Raw genomic sequence first — 12,133 nt, forward strand, 5'->3', positions numbered from 1 at the left:
GTTTTACGGTTTACCTCTTTAACTACATCCACAAAATGATTTCATGGTAGGCACTGGACAATGATTTACATACAAATGCCAAACATGATGAGTAAACAAAAGCAACTTACTTCTTTAGAAGAGCTGCTTCTTACTTACATTGTGGTTTGTTTAACTAGTACATTATCGCATTTGATGACTTTCAATGTAAGGTCTTCCACCTGCAAGACCTAATTGATAACTTGTCTTTGCAGGAAGCAGGAAAAATCTACTAGTGGCGGATTTGGCATGGAAGCACTGTAGTCTATTTGTAAAAGTAGTAGAGAATTGTGGGTTTGATCTTTCATTATGTCATGGTAGGAGTTTTCAGTTCCATAAACATTTTAAGGGGGTGTCCTTGTCAACAAAATAAGATGCAAAAACAGCCAACTTTTTGCATCAAAAAAAGACTATAAAATTTGGCACTGTATTTGGTAAAGTGGTTAAATCCAATACCAAGAATGTGCTACTTCTACTAGCTTCAGAACATAACCTGTACACGTTAACTTTGGAATATTCAGCTTTTGTTTCCTGGCTTATGTTAGCTGATACTACTGTGAAGTACAAAAATATTTGTAAAATCAGCTGACATGTAAGCAGTAATTCATAACAGCTGACACTGACCTCTGTCACCACAGAATCAGGTCATTTGTTCTTGACGAACCACAGCTTGCTATGTTATCTTTACTTTTTTATCAGTCTAAATATCATGTGAATTCCAAACAGTAGGCATGCTCTGAAATTATATTGACCATTGTCCAGGGGAATGTGGAACAGCAGGTCTACATGGAGTCTTATAACTGTTCGTAAGAGTTTAAATAAAGTAATGAATAAATAAAGTAAGTAGTATATGGTATTTTAAAACCACTCAAACATCCTTACTTTGATGGTTGAACAACTAAGATAAGAACTGCTTTATACAGTATGTTCTAGTTATTAACAATACTGAACTGTCAATATTAGTCCAGAGACAGCAAACTGATTTAAAAATCTTTACTTAAGAGCATTGCTTACATTTTTGCATTATTTATACTACTATCTGAATGTAAAATAGCAAGAATATGAAAATTGTAGTTTCAGTTGCATACAATAATGTATCAGGAAACCTTGGTCTGTGCTGTCAGAAGGGAATTCGAAATTATCAGTATCATAGTTTAAAAGGACCCAGCAAGGGGTCAGATTTTATAAAAAAAGTAATGGAACATGAAGTTGCCTCATATGATCTTGACACTAGTTACTAGATATTTGAATTCTAAACTTTGCAGTATGGTGGCAGAGGGGTGTAAAGTACGGTGAATATCTTGTACCTGATTCAGGTTATCAAGCTCTGATGAAGGTACGATCTCACAATGAGATTTGCTTTAGAGTAGGAGTATGTACATATCACAACTTTTAGTTGTTATTAAGAGAAATGTATGGTTGTTGAAAGCAATCAGAATCAGGGAAAGTGTGTACATCACTGTAATTGTGGTGTGCATGACCGTATCTTTAAGCCTGTAGCCATTGCGCCATGAAAGAACAAAATGGAATAATCCACCCCTATTGTGCCTTTTTTAGGCATTGCCAAAGAGACAAACCTTCCAGCATAACAAAAGCTCCTCAGATCAAGCTAAAGGTGTTACTGCTCAATGCTCGGAGCCTCAACAAGAAACTGCACTTCTTGGAAGCTGTCCTCACTCTGGAGAATGCTAACATCTGTGCAGTCACTGAAACATGGTTCAAAGCCACAGAATGCACTGCAGCAGTGCATGGCTATAATGCCTTTCATACATTCTGACCACTCACTGAACATGAAAGAGCTAAAGGTGGAGGTATATCTATCTATATAAAGGATAGAATGCACACCTCAAGGCTGGTCAAACAATATGACATGCTCGAGCTACTCCATGTCCAACTAATCATGGGAAAAATCCATTACCATATTCTTGCTAGCTACAATTCCTCCACTATTAACTAGGAAACCCATACATCATACATGAAGTTACTAGAATCAATTCTATCCAGCCCGGTGCCATACTCATGGGTGATTTTAACTACTTCTCCATTAATTGGGAGGCATACACGACCACTAACATGCAAGCCAAACGCTTTCTTGACTTTGTAAATTCAAATGCCCTGGAGCAGCTACTCTGCACTCCCACTAGAGGAGCAAATATCCTAGATTTGGTACTCACAAATATGGGAGAGTGCTGACACCCCCCATGTGTTATGTCCTCACTACTAAGATCAGATCACAAAAGAGGTCTCCCTTAAAATAAAGGTAAAACTAGTCCCCTCACCTAACCCAAAACTTTAAGAACTTCTCTAAGTTAAATTATCTCTTATTAAGGGACAGCATAGATAGTTTTCAAGCTCCACCATATCCAGAAAACACAGAAACCTGTGCAGATGCATGCACAAAAGCCCTGTATGACCATATAAACAACTGCATAAAAACAAAAGTATCAGGCCGAAATAAATCCAGGTCAAACCACAAAAACAAGCCACCCTGGTGTAACCCTAGAATTAATAGTTTGTACAACAAAAGAAAGAAATCCCTGTTGAGAATAAGAGGGAATGTGCACAACAGAAAAATAATCCCTCATTAGTCTAAGCAAGAAAATCAGGGTACTAGTCAAGTCTCTGAAAGCAGACTTTGAGGTAAAAATACCCTCCAGTGCTAAGGATAACCATAAGGCATTTTTCATTTATGTCACCAATCTTAAGGGCAACACCCAACAATGTGTGCAATTAGCTGTAGATGGCATTAGCTATACTCAGCTGGAAGACATAACAAATCTGCTGGCTGACAAATTCAGCTCAAATTTCACCTCCCCATCACCCTCTGTTCTCCCCCTAAAAAGACCCTCCACCATTTCACTGCCAACTATCACCAAAGAACAGGTTGCTACTGTGCTCTTTAAAGCTAAAACATGGCTTCAATTGGACCTGACAGAATACCGGGTTGCCTGTCAAACAGCTTAAATCAGGAGTTGTCAGGCCCATTAGGATCTCTATTTGGCTACAGCCACCAGACTGGTTTTGTCCTGATAGAGTGGAGGACAGCAACATCTATACCTTTTGCATAAAGGGGGACCATTTACTGACCTGGGAAATTATGGACCCATACATTTGACTAGTCTTATATGTAAGGCCATGGAAAGAATAATTATGGACCAGATAAATAATGACATAGGAGACTTCCAAACACTGGACGTGACCCAATGTGACTTTGGCAAGGGCAGGTCATGCCTACTGAATCTAGAGGATTTTTTTGAGAAAGTTGCTAAGGCCATGAATGAGGGTAAAGCAGTGCATACCACCTAACTTGACCTGGCCAAGGCATTTGACACAATTCCTCACTCAGGTATTATAAATAAACTTACAAAACTGGGCATGAATCCCTGTGTCACCAGATTAATAGCCAAATGGCTCATGGACAGGATACATGTGATTAATGTGGATGAATCCAGGTCCAACAAGAGGCCAGTTACTAGTAGTGTGCCACAGAGCTCAGTATTGGGACCACTCTTGTTTGGAATATATTTCTCTGAAGATAAGGCAAATGTGGAAGGTGTCTGGATGACAAAGTTTGCAGATGACTGCAAGTTGGGGGCAATCAGTGAACCCCCCAGTGATGTAGATATCCTCCAGGAGTGTCTAGATCAGACAAACAATTGGTGCCAGAACTATGGCCTTAAACTAAATGCAAAAAATGCATTATCATACCCTTTGGGAAGTCAAATACCCCTGAAAATTACAACATCAATAGCAAGCCCCTTGGAGTGTCTCAGATATGAGAGATCTTGATACACAGATAGACAGTAGCCTTAACTTTGACCGCCAGATGTCCACAGTGGTGAGAAACTCCTTTTATGTGGCACAACTTATAAGTAAAGGTATGGCATCCAGATCCAAGGAAATTATACTTCCTCTGTGCTCAGCCCTCATTAGACCAATAATGCAGTACAGTGTGCCATTTGGCCTGTACTTGACTAGGCACTTACAGCCATTTGAGTGACCTCAGAGGTTTCTCACTAAGAAAATATTGGGTGTAAACAACATGAACTATATGGATAGACTAAAAGCCTTGTCCCTTTATTCTGGCTCCTACCGATTATTAAGGGATGACCTATGCCTGACCAACTAGGGACTTACAAATCCAGCCCTGATGGAGCTGCTACACATCCAGAAGTCAAACAGCACAAGGATCACCCAATCTAGTGATCTAAACTTGGTCAGCAACTCAAACAAAACATTCTGGAGAGACAGATATGTTCCTCAGAGATTGCCCCTTCTTTGGAACAGGCTTCCTATTCACATTAAGTTGAACCCTTGCTTGGGTGGGGAATCACAAATTCACATCTGGGGTAGTGTCTATGTCCCTTATGGATGGGCAATCTGTGAGATACTCCATGTACAGGCACAAATCCATGCCATCCTTTTGCCCTAGGGGCCATATATTTGGTAAAATCAGATTATATTGGCTAGGCTTGTAAGATTCTTAAGTCGTTAGCCTAGTAGTCTCCTACGACTCTATGAGCCAATAGGGAGAAAGGTGAAAATAGTGGACTTGACCTGAAGAATTGATCATCTACTGCACTTACCCTTAATCTTCACAGATTTAAAGACAGTGATGGAAAACAGTCTCTTGAAATAGACATAGTGAAAATGTACCAGTCTTTGATATGGTGACCTCATATGAATGCATTCTATCAGTATGCCACTTGCTGTGAAGTATCATCTACAGTAATCACTCTGGAAAACTGCTTCAGTAACTGGTACAGTTAGCCTGATTTCTTATGCTATTACTTCCTGAATGTGCATTAGTCAGGAATGAGTCACCACGCCATACATGTGCAATAACTGATGCAGTGCAATATTCTAAACAACCACAATGTGAAGTCATAGTCTTGCAATACCTACTAGTTTAATATTGTCTAATGTCTTTCTGTCCAATAGTGGTAATGGCAATTTATTGTGTTGTTAATATTTTAATTATTACTGTATGTGCATTAGTTTTACTGCCATTCAAACTATGTGTTCATTGTTATGTCTTGCGCATGGACCAAAACAATGTAATTTCATTCACCTTGACTGCTGTGTATATCTGATTGACAATAAAGCTTACTTTGACTTTTACTGTAAACCAGTGCAAATATGTCAGCAGCCTTCTAGCCATCCATTAACTAATTCTTTCTATGGTTGAATGCTTTATCCAGTTCAGGGCTGCAGCAGAGCTGGATTCTGTACTGAAACTCAGGGCTGGCAAAGCAAGGAAATCATTTCCAGACAGGTGCCAGTCTAATGCAGTACATACCCATGTTTGCTGACACATGGCCAGCGAAACTTGAAAATTGCAGAAAATATTATCTTAAAGTGCAGAAATATTTTGCAAAACTTGTAGGAAAATTGTGGCCTTTAATACCATCCCCACTAACCTCTAATAGTCTGATATATCATAGGATCATAGGAGGTTACTAGGCTATTGACCTTGAGGTAATATCAAGCCTAGCTATTTCATCCCAATGTAATACCATAGCTACTCTAGTCAGTACTGAGGATCATATTTATTAATGACTGCCCATGTCCAGGAGGGTTGTGGGCACTATCCCTGGTGAGAATTTACACTGTCGCATCTACTCGTCCAGGCTCCTTTTGAACAGTGTCATAGAGGCACTCTGCTTCACATGAATTGGTAGCCTATTCCAAAGATGCGGCAGTTACTGGGAGACAAATGTGTCCCACCATCATGTCCTATTCAAGTTGCAGGCCAGATTTAGGTTTCTCCAATGGCTCTAGTCTCATTTGATTTACAGCAAATTCATTGTTTGGGTTGGAGATTGCTCTATAAGCCAGGCATAATTCTCCCCTAAGAAGTCTATATGATACTGAGTATAGTGACAGGAACTTTAGTTGGTCTGTGTAAGGCACGTGCTGGAATCCTTTGATCTTCTTAGAAACCTCTGAGGTCTCTCCAATTGCTGCAGGTGCTTTGTACGCTACATGCTGAAAGGGGCGTTATACTCTATTATGGGCCTGATTAGTGACAAGTATCGAGGGGGTTATAACCTCCTTTGCTCTACAGGCAATGCCTTTGCTAATCTAGTGTGCTACTTAGAAAGCCTTTCTTACTACAGTAGACACATGGTGGTCAAAGTTAAGGCTGCAGTCTACTTGTGATCCCAGATCTCTTACCACTTCGTAGGTACAAAGGGTAATGTTGTTAATTTGATAGTGTGAAGGGACATTGTTTTTATCGAAGGGAATGATGATGCATTTCCTTGCATTCAGTTTGAGACCATGACTGAGACACCAGTCATTGGTGTGTGTAAGACTTTCCTGAAGTTGTTGTTGTGTCTTTCAGCTTATCCCGGTTAGGGGTCGCCACAGCAGAACTCTGGTCCGCTAATGTTTGGTAGTGGATTTTTACGTGCCGAGTAACCAGCCCTGACGCACAACCTTCAACGAAGGCACGCCCATTCACGCATGCCTCCACACAGAAGACGCTCTAACTGAGGATCGAACATGACAACATCTTGCTGTGAGGTGACAACGCTACCGCAGCAGACTTTCCTGAACTATACTAACATTATTAGGGGATTCAATAATTGCACCAAGTTTGCAGTTGTCCGCACACCTGATCAACCACAGCCTCTTAGTTTTGACCTGAACTTCTGAAAAGTATATATCAAACAGTAGGGGACTCAGCCTTATGGTACACTGCTGGTGAAAGGTCTGCTGGTGGATGTGGAGTTGCATGCTTTGATAGTGTGTGACCGGTCTGTGAGCCAGTTGGCAACCCATCTTACAACAAAGGGGTCTACATTCAGTTTGCTAAGTTTATCAGTAATGCCTGAGTGCAGGATTGTGTCACAGGCCTTTGCTAAGTTGAGGTATGCTGTGAGCACCAATTTGCCCTTGTCAATAGCCCTGGTCACATCCACAAGGTTTAACAGACAGGATCTGCCCTTGATGAAGCCAAATTGGGTTGGATCCAGGGTTTGGAGGTCGCCTATGTCTTTATTTGTGAGGTCCATGATGATACATCCCTTGCCTTTACAGATGAGGTTGGTCAGACTTATGGGTCTATAATTCCCTGGATCTGTTACTAAGTCCCTTTTGTGGAGGGGAATAACTTTTGCTGTTCTGCATTCCACAGGAACAAATCCAGTGGTTAGGGAGTGATTGAATAGGGTATTTAATGGTGATGCTAGTTCATGTTTTAGTTTGTTTAGAAGACAACCTGGGATGCCATCTGGTCCCATAGAGGCTGTGTTTTTGCCTTAGACAAGGCTTTAATGACCTGATCTTCAAACATGTAGGGTAGGGAGAGCAGGGGGAAAGGTTTTTGATAAGTTTGGAGGGCATAACAGAGTGAAATTTTCACCAAATCTGTCTGCTAACAGGTTTGCTATTTCTGTGGGATCAGTGTGTGTGATACCATTAGTTATGTGTTAGGCACATGCTTGGGTCTTATGTTTTAAGTTATGTACATAGCTGTAAATGGCCTTATGATTATCCTTGGCTATAATTGCTAAGTTTTTCTCAAAGTTAATCTTACAGAATTTGACATATTGTCTTATTTGCCTGTTGAGGTTGAGGAGGGTGCTTCTCCATTGTTGTGGCCTTACCATTGATTTCTTAGACAGAAACGTTTTGCATTTAATTTAAAGTGTGCTGATGCTGAATGTCCACCAGGGTGTTTTTCTTTTTACTTGAGGCTCTGGCTTTGATTATTTCTGGAACAAGTGAGTCTATACACTTATACAAGTCATTGTACAGGGCTTTAGTGTAAACTTTGGTGTAGTTACTACTTCCAGTTGGGGGTGGGGCTTGGAATGCATTTATCCCTTCCCATAGGAGAGTATAGTCAGCTTTGGTGAAGTTTTTAAGTTTGACTTCACCCTTTGTGAGTTATGGTGTCAGTGCCAGTTCGAAGGCGACTCATTTGTGGTCAGATTTAACTAATGAGGGTCCAACAGTCACAGTGGTGCATCTGTTTATCATGTTAGTGAGGACCAGATCTAGTTTGTTTGATCCTCCTGCTGGGGTTTGAACAATTTGTTCCAGGGCATTTGAGTTAACAAAGTCAAGGAACTATTGCAGTAGTGAGTTAGGGGTATAGTAGGTTTCCCAGTTAATGATGGGATAATTGAAATCCCCCATGAACAGAGAGTTTGGCAATATATGGATTGACTCCAGTATAGTCAAATAGGCCTTGTATGCATCATGATCCAAGGAGGGAGATCTATAACTAGTATGACTTGAATGGGGGTCTTACCCACAGTAAACCGAACATGGAGTAATTCCATGGAGTTGTCTAGTGTTAGTACAGTGCTAGTTCAGAGATTAATTTATCTCTAATATAGATAGCAACACCACCGCCTTTGGTTCTCACGTGCATTTTGTGGTCTGAAGGTGTTGAAGCCATTGTAGCCTTGCAAGGCTGGAGTACTGTCTGAGCCCTTGAACCAGGTTTCTATGACTGCACAGACATCAACATCCTCAAGTGACAGAAGTACTTCCAGTGTGTGCAGTTTTTGGTTTAAGCTCCTAGCATTTAGCAACATAACCCTTATTTTGTTATGGTTGGCAGTTTTCACATTGTCAATTTTGTTTTTGAGACCTTGCCTAAAAAAGGCACTATGGTGAAGCAAGAGCCTTTGCCAGCAGCCAAAAGCCTTGTGGTGCCAAGTGCAAGCCATCTCTGGCAAAGCAGCAAGGTTTGCCAACCATGTCATCTCAGGCTAATAGAAACTGGATCCCCTTTGAATGACACCAAAAACTAAGCCAATTATTGAAATCAATCATTTTTTTTATATTGTGGCATCATTCTAGGTGAAGGTAATATGCTGCTCAAAGCTAGGGACATACCTGTCTGGAACACACACTCTGAGAGCTCAATCATGACTCTCTTCATATTGTCCAGCAAGGTATGACTCAGGTTGTTCACTCCAACATGAGCTATGACAGAGTCATAATGGTACTTGTTGCAGAGAGAGATCTGACTGCATGCATAATCTAATGAATCTTGGCACCGGACAGGCAGCTGACAGTGACTCTCTCCTTATCTAACCAGGTTTGTGGGGCATCCGTGTCTCTCACTATGGAGTCTCCAATGACAAGAAAATTTGTTTTTTGAGTGTTACGCCTTAAGTTGCCACCTCACAGCAAGAGGTTCTCTGGTTTGATCCTTGGCTGGGGTGCCTTCTGTGCGGAGTCTGCATGTCCTCCCTGTGGTCACATGGGTTTCCTCTGGGTGGTTCGGTTTCCTCCCACATCCCAAAGACATGCTGTAGGTGGATTGGACACTCTAAACTGGCCCTAGATGTGAGTGCGTGCATGTGTGTGCCTTCTGTGGAAGGTTGGGTGACAGGCTGGCAACTCGACACCATAAACCTCCACTGCCAATCATGAGCGGACAGGTGATCCACTGTGGTGACCCCTAACTCGGAAAAGCCAAAAGAAGAAGAAGTGTTACGCCTTAAGGGCTTGGTAGGTGAGACACTGGTGTTGCTGTGTGTCCTGGGTGCTGTGGGAACTGTGTTAATTGTAGCAGTCTTTTGTTTTGGAGGTCTCTGGTGTTTCAGTAAGCTTTTTAAGAGAACTTCCACATATGTTGATTTATGTGTTGTATGTGTACTATGTGTACTATTTGTATGAGAAGTGGTATTATATGCATGAGAAGTAGTGAGTGAGTTGACAACCTCTTCAGTGTAACTGTTGAGTATGAGAGAGCAGGAATTCAAGGTTCTTGGTGTAGATACATCGCATGCTCTCTGTACCAGAGGGAGAAATTAGTAGAGGGCTGTCATTTTACATGAGGCAGCTGCGGAACTGCCTCGGGAGATCAAGTCAACAAGGCTGGCAGGCGAAACAAGGTTAGTCCAACTGTCCATAATGCTAGGTTTGAAGGACTGTAATCACAAAGGGGGTGCTTTCATGACTGATTTAGGAGGAGCTCTGTAGATGGGTATTTCTGATGGGGTAGTTGGCTGGTGGTTTAATAGGTCACAGCTCACTAGCAATACTTCTTAAACTAGACATGTACTAAAGATGAGGACTACACTAATGTACTACAGCTGTATCTAAGGGAACAATTGTGGAAATTATCTGTCCTGCTATAGTGCATAATTTTGGGGCAGTGACGGGTGCAGCGCAATTCATAAACAAACAGAAACCTGCTCAAATGTGGGGCTTAAATAACAGAAGCTAAAAACTTAAAACAATTTTTTAAAAAAAACTCAAAAGAACCAATGGGGGTGCTTACTCCAAACCCTAGACCAATCACCCCTCACCAGACAGGTTCCAGTCAGCACACTTCTCTCACAAGGGTGCAGAAGGGCTCCTTCCAATTAAAGATGGCTTGGAAAATGTGCTCAGAATGCAACAACTACTTCAAACAGATGATGACATAAAATTGATGGAATAAGGCATTGGAAGTTGGCATTGTTTTGATATTGTTCATGGAAAAGTCCAACATGTAGCTAGTGTTCTTTCTGGAAATGATCACAAAGATTACATTGTACAGAGGGATCAGTGAAAAACAAACCCCCAGATTCACTAATCTTCTGTGCAGGACTAGCTTAGTCTTGCACTGAAGCGCCCATGTAGGAGCAGGACGGTAGCGCACCATGCATATTAATGAAGGCGCGCTGCCCGACCTCCTAGGCTTACATGGAGCATGTAAGAGTGCAGCGAGCATGTCTGAGAGCAGAGCTCTCAGAATAAACATGCCCCTGCAATGTAGAACAGCACAAAGTAGAAATAAATGAGCGAGAGTATACATAGGTGTCCTCATATCCCCACCAACACTCCCCCATGTGTACAACAGCAACAGGACATAAAAATCAAAAGAAGAAACCCCTTTATTCTTTTTAAAAATCTGAGTACAGCTAACCATAGGTGCATGGGTGTGCCCATTGCTTAGCTACAGTTAAAGCAGCTTAAAAGGCTGAAGAGGATAACAAGGAAGATATATGCAAATTAAGCAGCATAGCAATAGTGTAGTGGGAAGAGCATTTGCCTAACGAGCAGGCATTCCTGGTTTGCGTCCCACTGCAAGACAGTCTATTTCACATGGCAAAGCATGGTATAACCAATATTTTTATTGCAAAATGCACTAAATAACATATATTTATGAACTGGAGTACTGCAGGAAATGCACATGTGAAGAGCCAGTATCATAATAAATAAGGCAGTAGTAAGAAGGTGTAAGCACAGATAAGCAGTAGTAAGCATATGTAAGCACTAGTAAGCGTGTTTAAGTGTGTTTGCATGGGGGTAAGCACTGCCTACACAGATTAAGCAAAGGAGAAGCTAACTGGGTGTAAGAATCTGTGACCGGAAGTTAGCAGTGCTTACCTCCATGCAAATCTACACAAATCCGCTTACAACTGCTTTAAAGTGCCTTAATCACTCTGTATCCAATGGGCCTTGTTCTGTCCAACAACAAAATAAATAGCCATGCAGGTCTTGAACCCAGGACCCTATACACCATAGTCCCAGTAGCAATCCACCAAGCCATCATAGACAAAGAGAAGAATGTGGTAGTAGTAAACATGTCCTCACCATTGTATAACCAAACTGAACCTATGAAAGGCATCAGTATACAGTCATATGGGCCATAACTGACTACATAACATAAATATGTGAACTGGAGTAGAGCAGTAAGCCCAGGAGTGAGGTGTCAAAGTCCCCAATAAAACAAGGACCTCACAGAGTCTACGTACATATCAATCAGGGATACAAGGCATACATATAAGGTGTAATGAATAATAACACAATGCCAGAAAGGCATTATAATGAACGTCTACTGTAGGCAACACCAAGCATTGCACCTGCCAGCTTAGGAGGTATGAGCAATGTGTACACCAGCTAACTCTTTGTGCCCAGTGGTATACGCCTTTAAACAATGCCAGCCTTAGGTAAGCGGATTTGCCCATAGCTTTGCCTTTTCAAAACTGTCCAATCATGGAAAAGTGTGGGAAATTGGCCCTACTTAAACCCAGGAGGCAGGAATACAGCTCATAACTGGTTATAGCTTCTCTTTGCAGGCATTATGGCAGTAAGGGGAGAAGGAGTGCATTTCAGGGTGCAGTGCATGGTTATTCCAGGAGTCCAAGCTCATGGC

At 41.5% G+C, this 12,133-nt stretch overlaps 1 long non-coding RNA gene across 3 annotated transcripts in view; it reads left to right on the forward strand.

Annotated features, from left to right (window-relative positions):
• The first annotated feature begins 779 nt into the window (after nt 1–779).
• The window catches only part of LOC122812366, a 538,251-nt gene continuing 526,897 nt past the window's right edge, over nt 780–12,133 (forward strand). For all 3 annotated transcript variants that reach the window (XR_006366392.1, XR_006366394.1, XR_006366400.1), the window contains exon 1: nt 780–857. This is a non-coding gene — a long non-coding RNA (uncharacterized LOC122812366). The remainder of the gene's footprint in view (nt 858–12,133) is intronic.

The sequence above is a fragment of the Protopterus annectens genome, chromosome 1.part1, assembly GCF_019279795.1.
Source record: "Protopterus annectens isolate FY-2018-M chromosome 1.part1, PAN1.0, whole genome shotgun sequence".
In the NCBI taxonomy this organism is placed as follows: Eukaryota; Metazoa; Chordata; order Ceratodontiformes; family Protopteridae; genus Protopterus; species Protopterus annectens.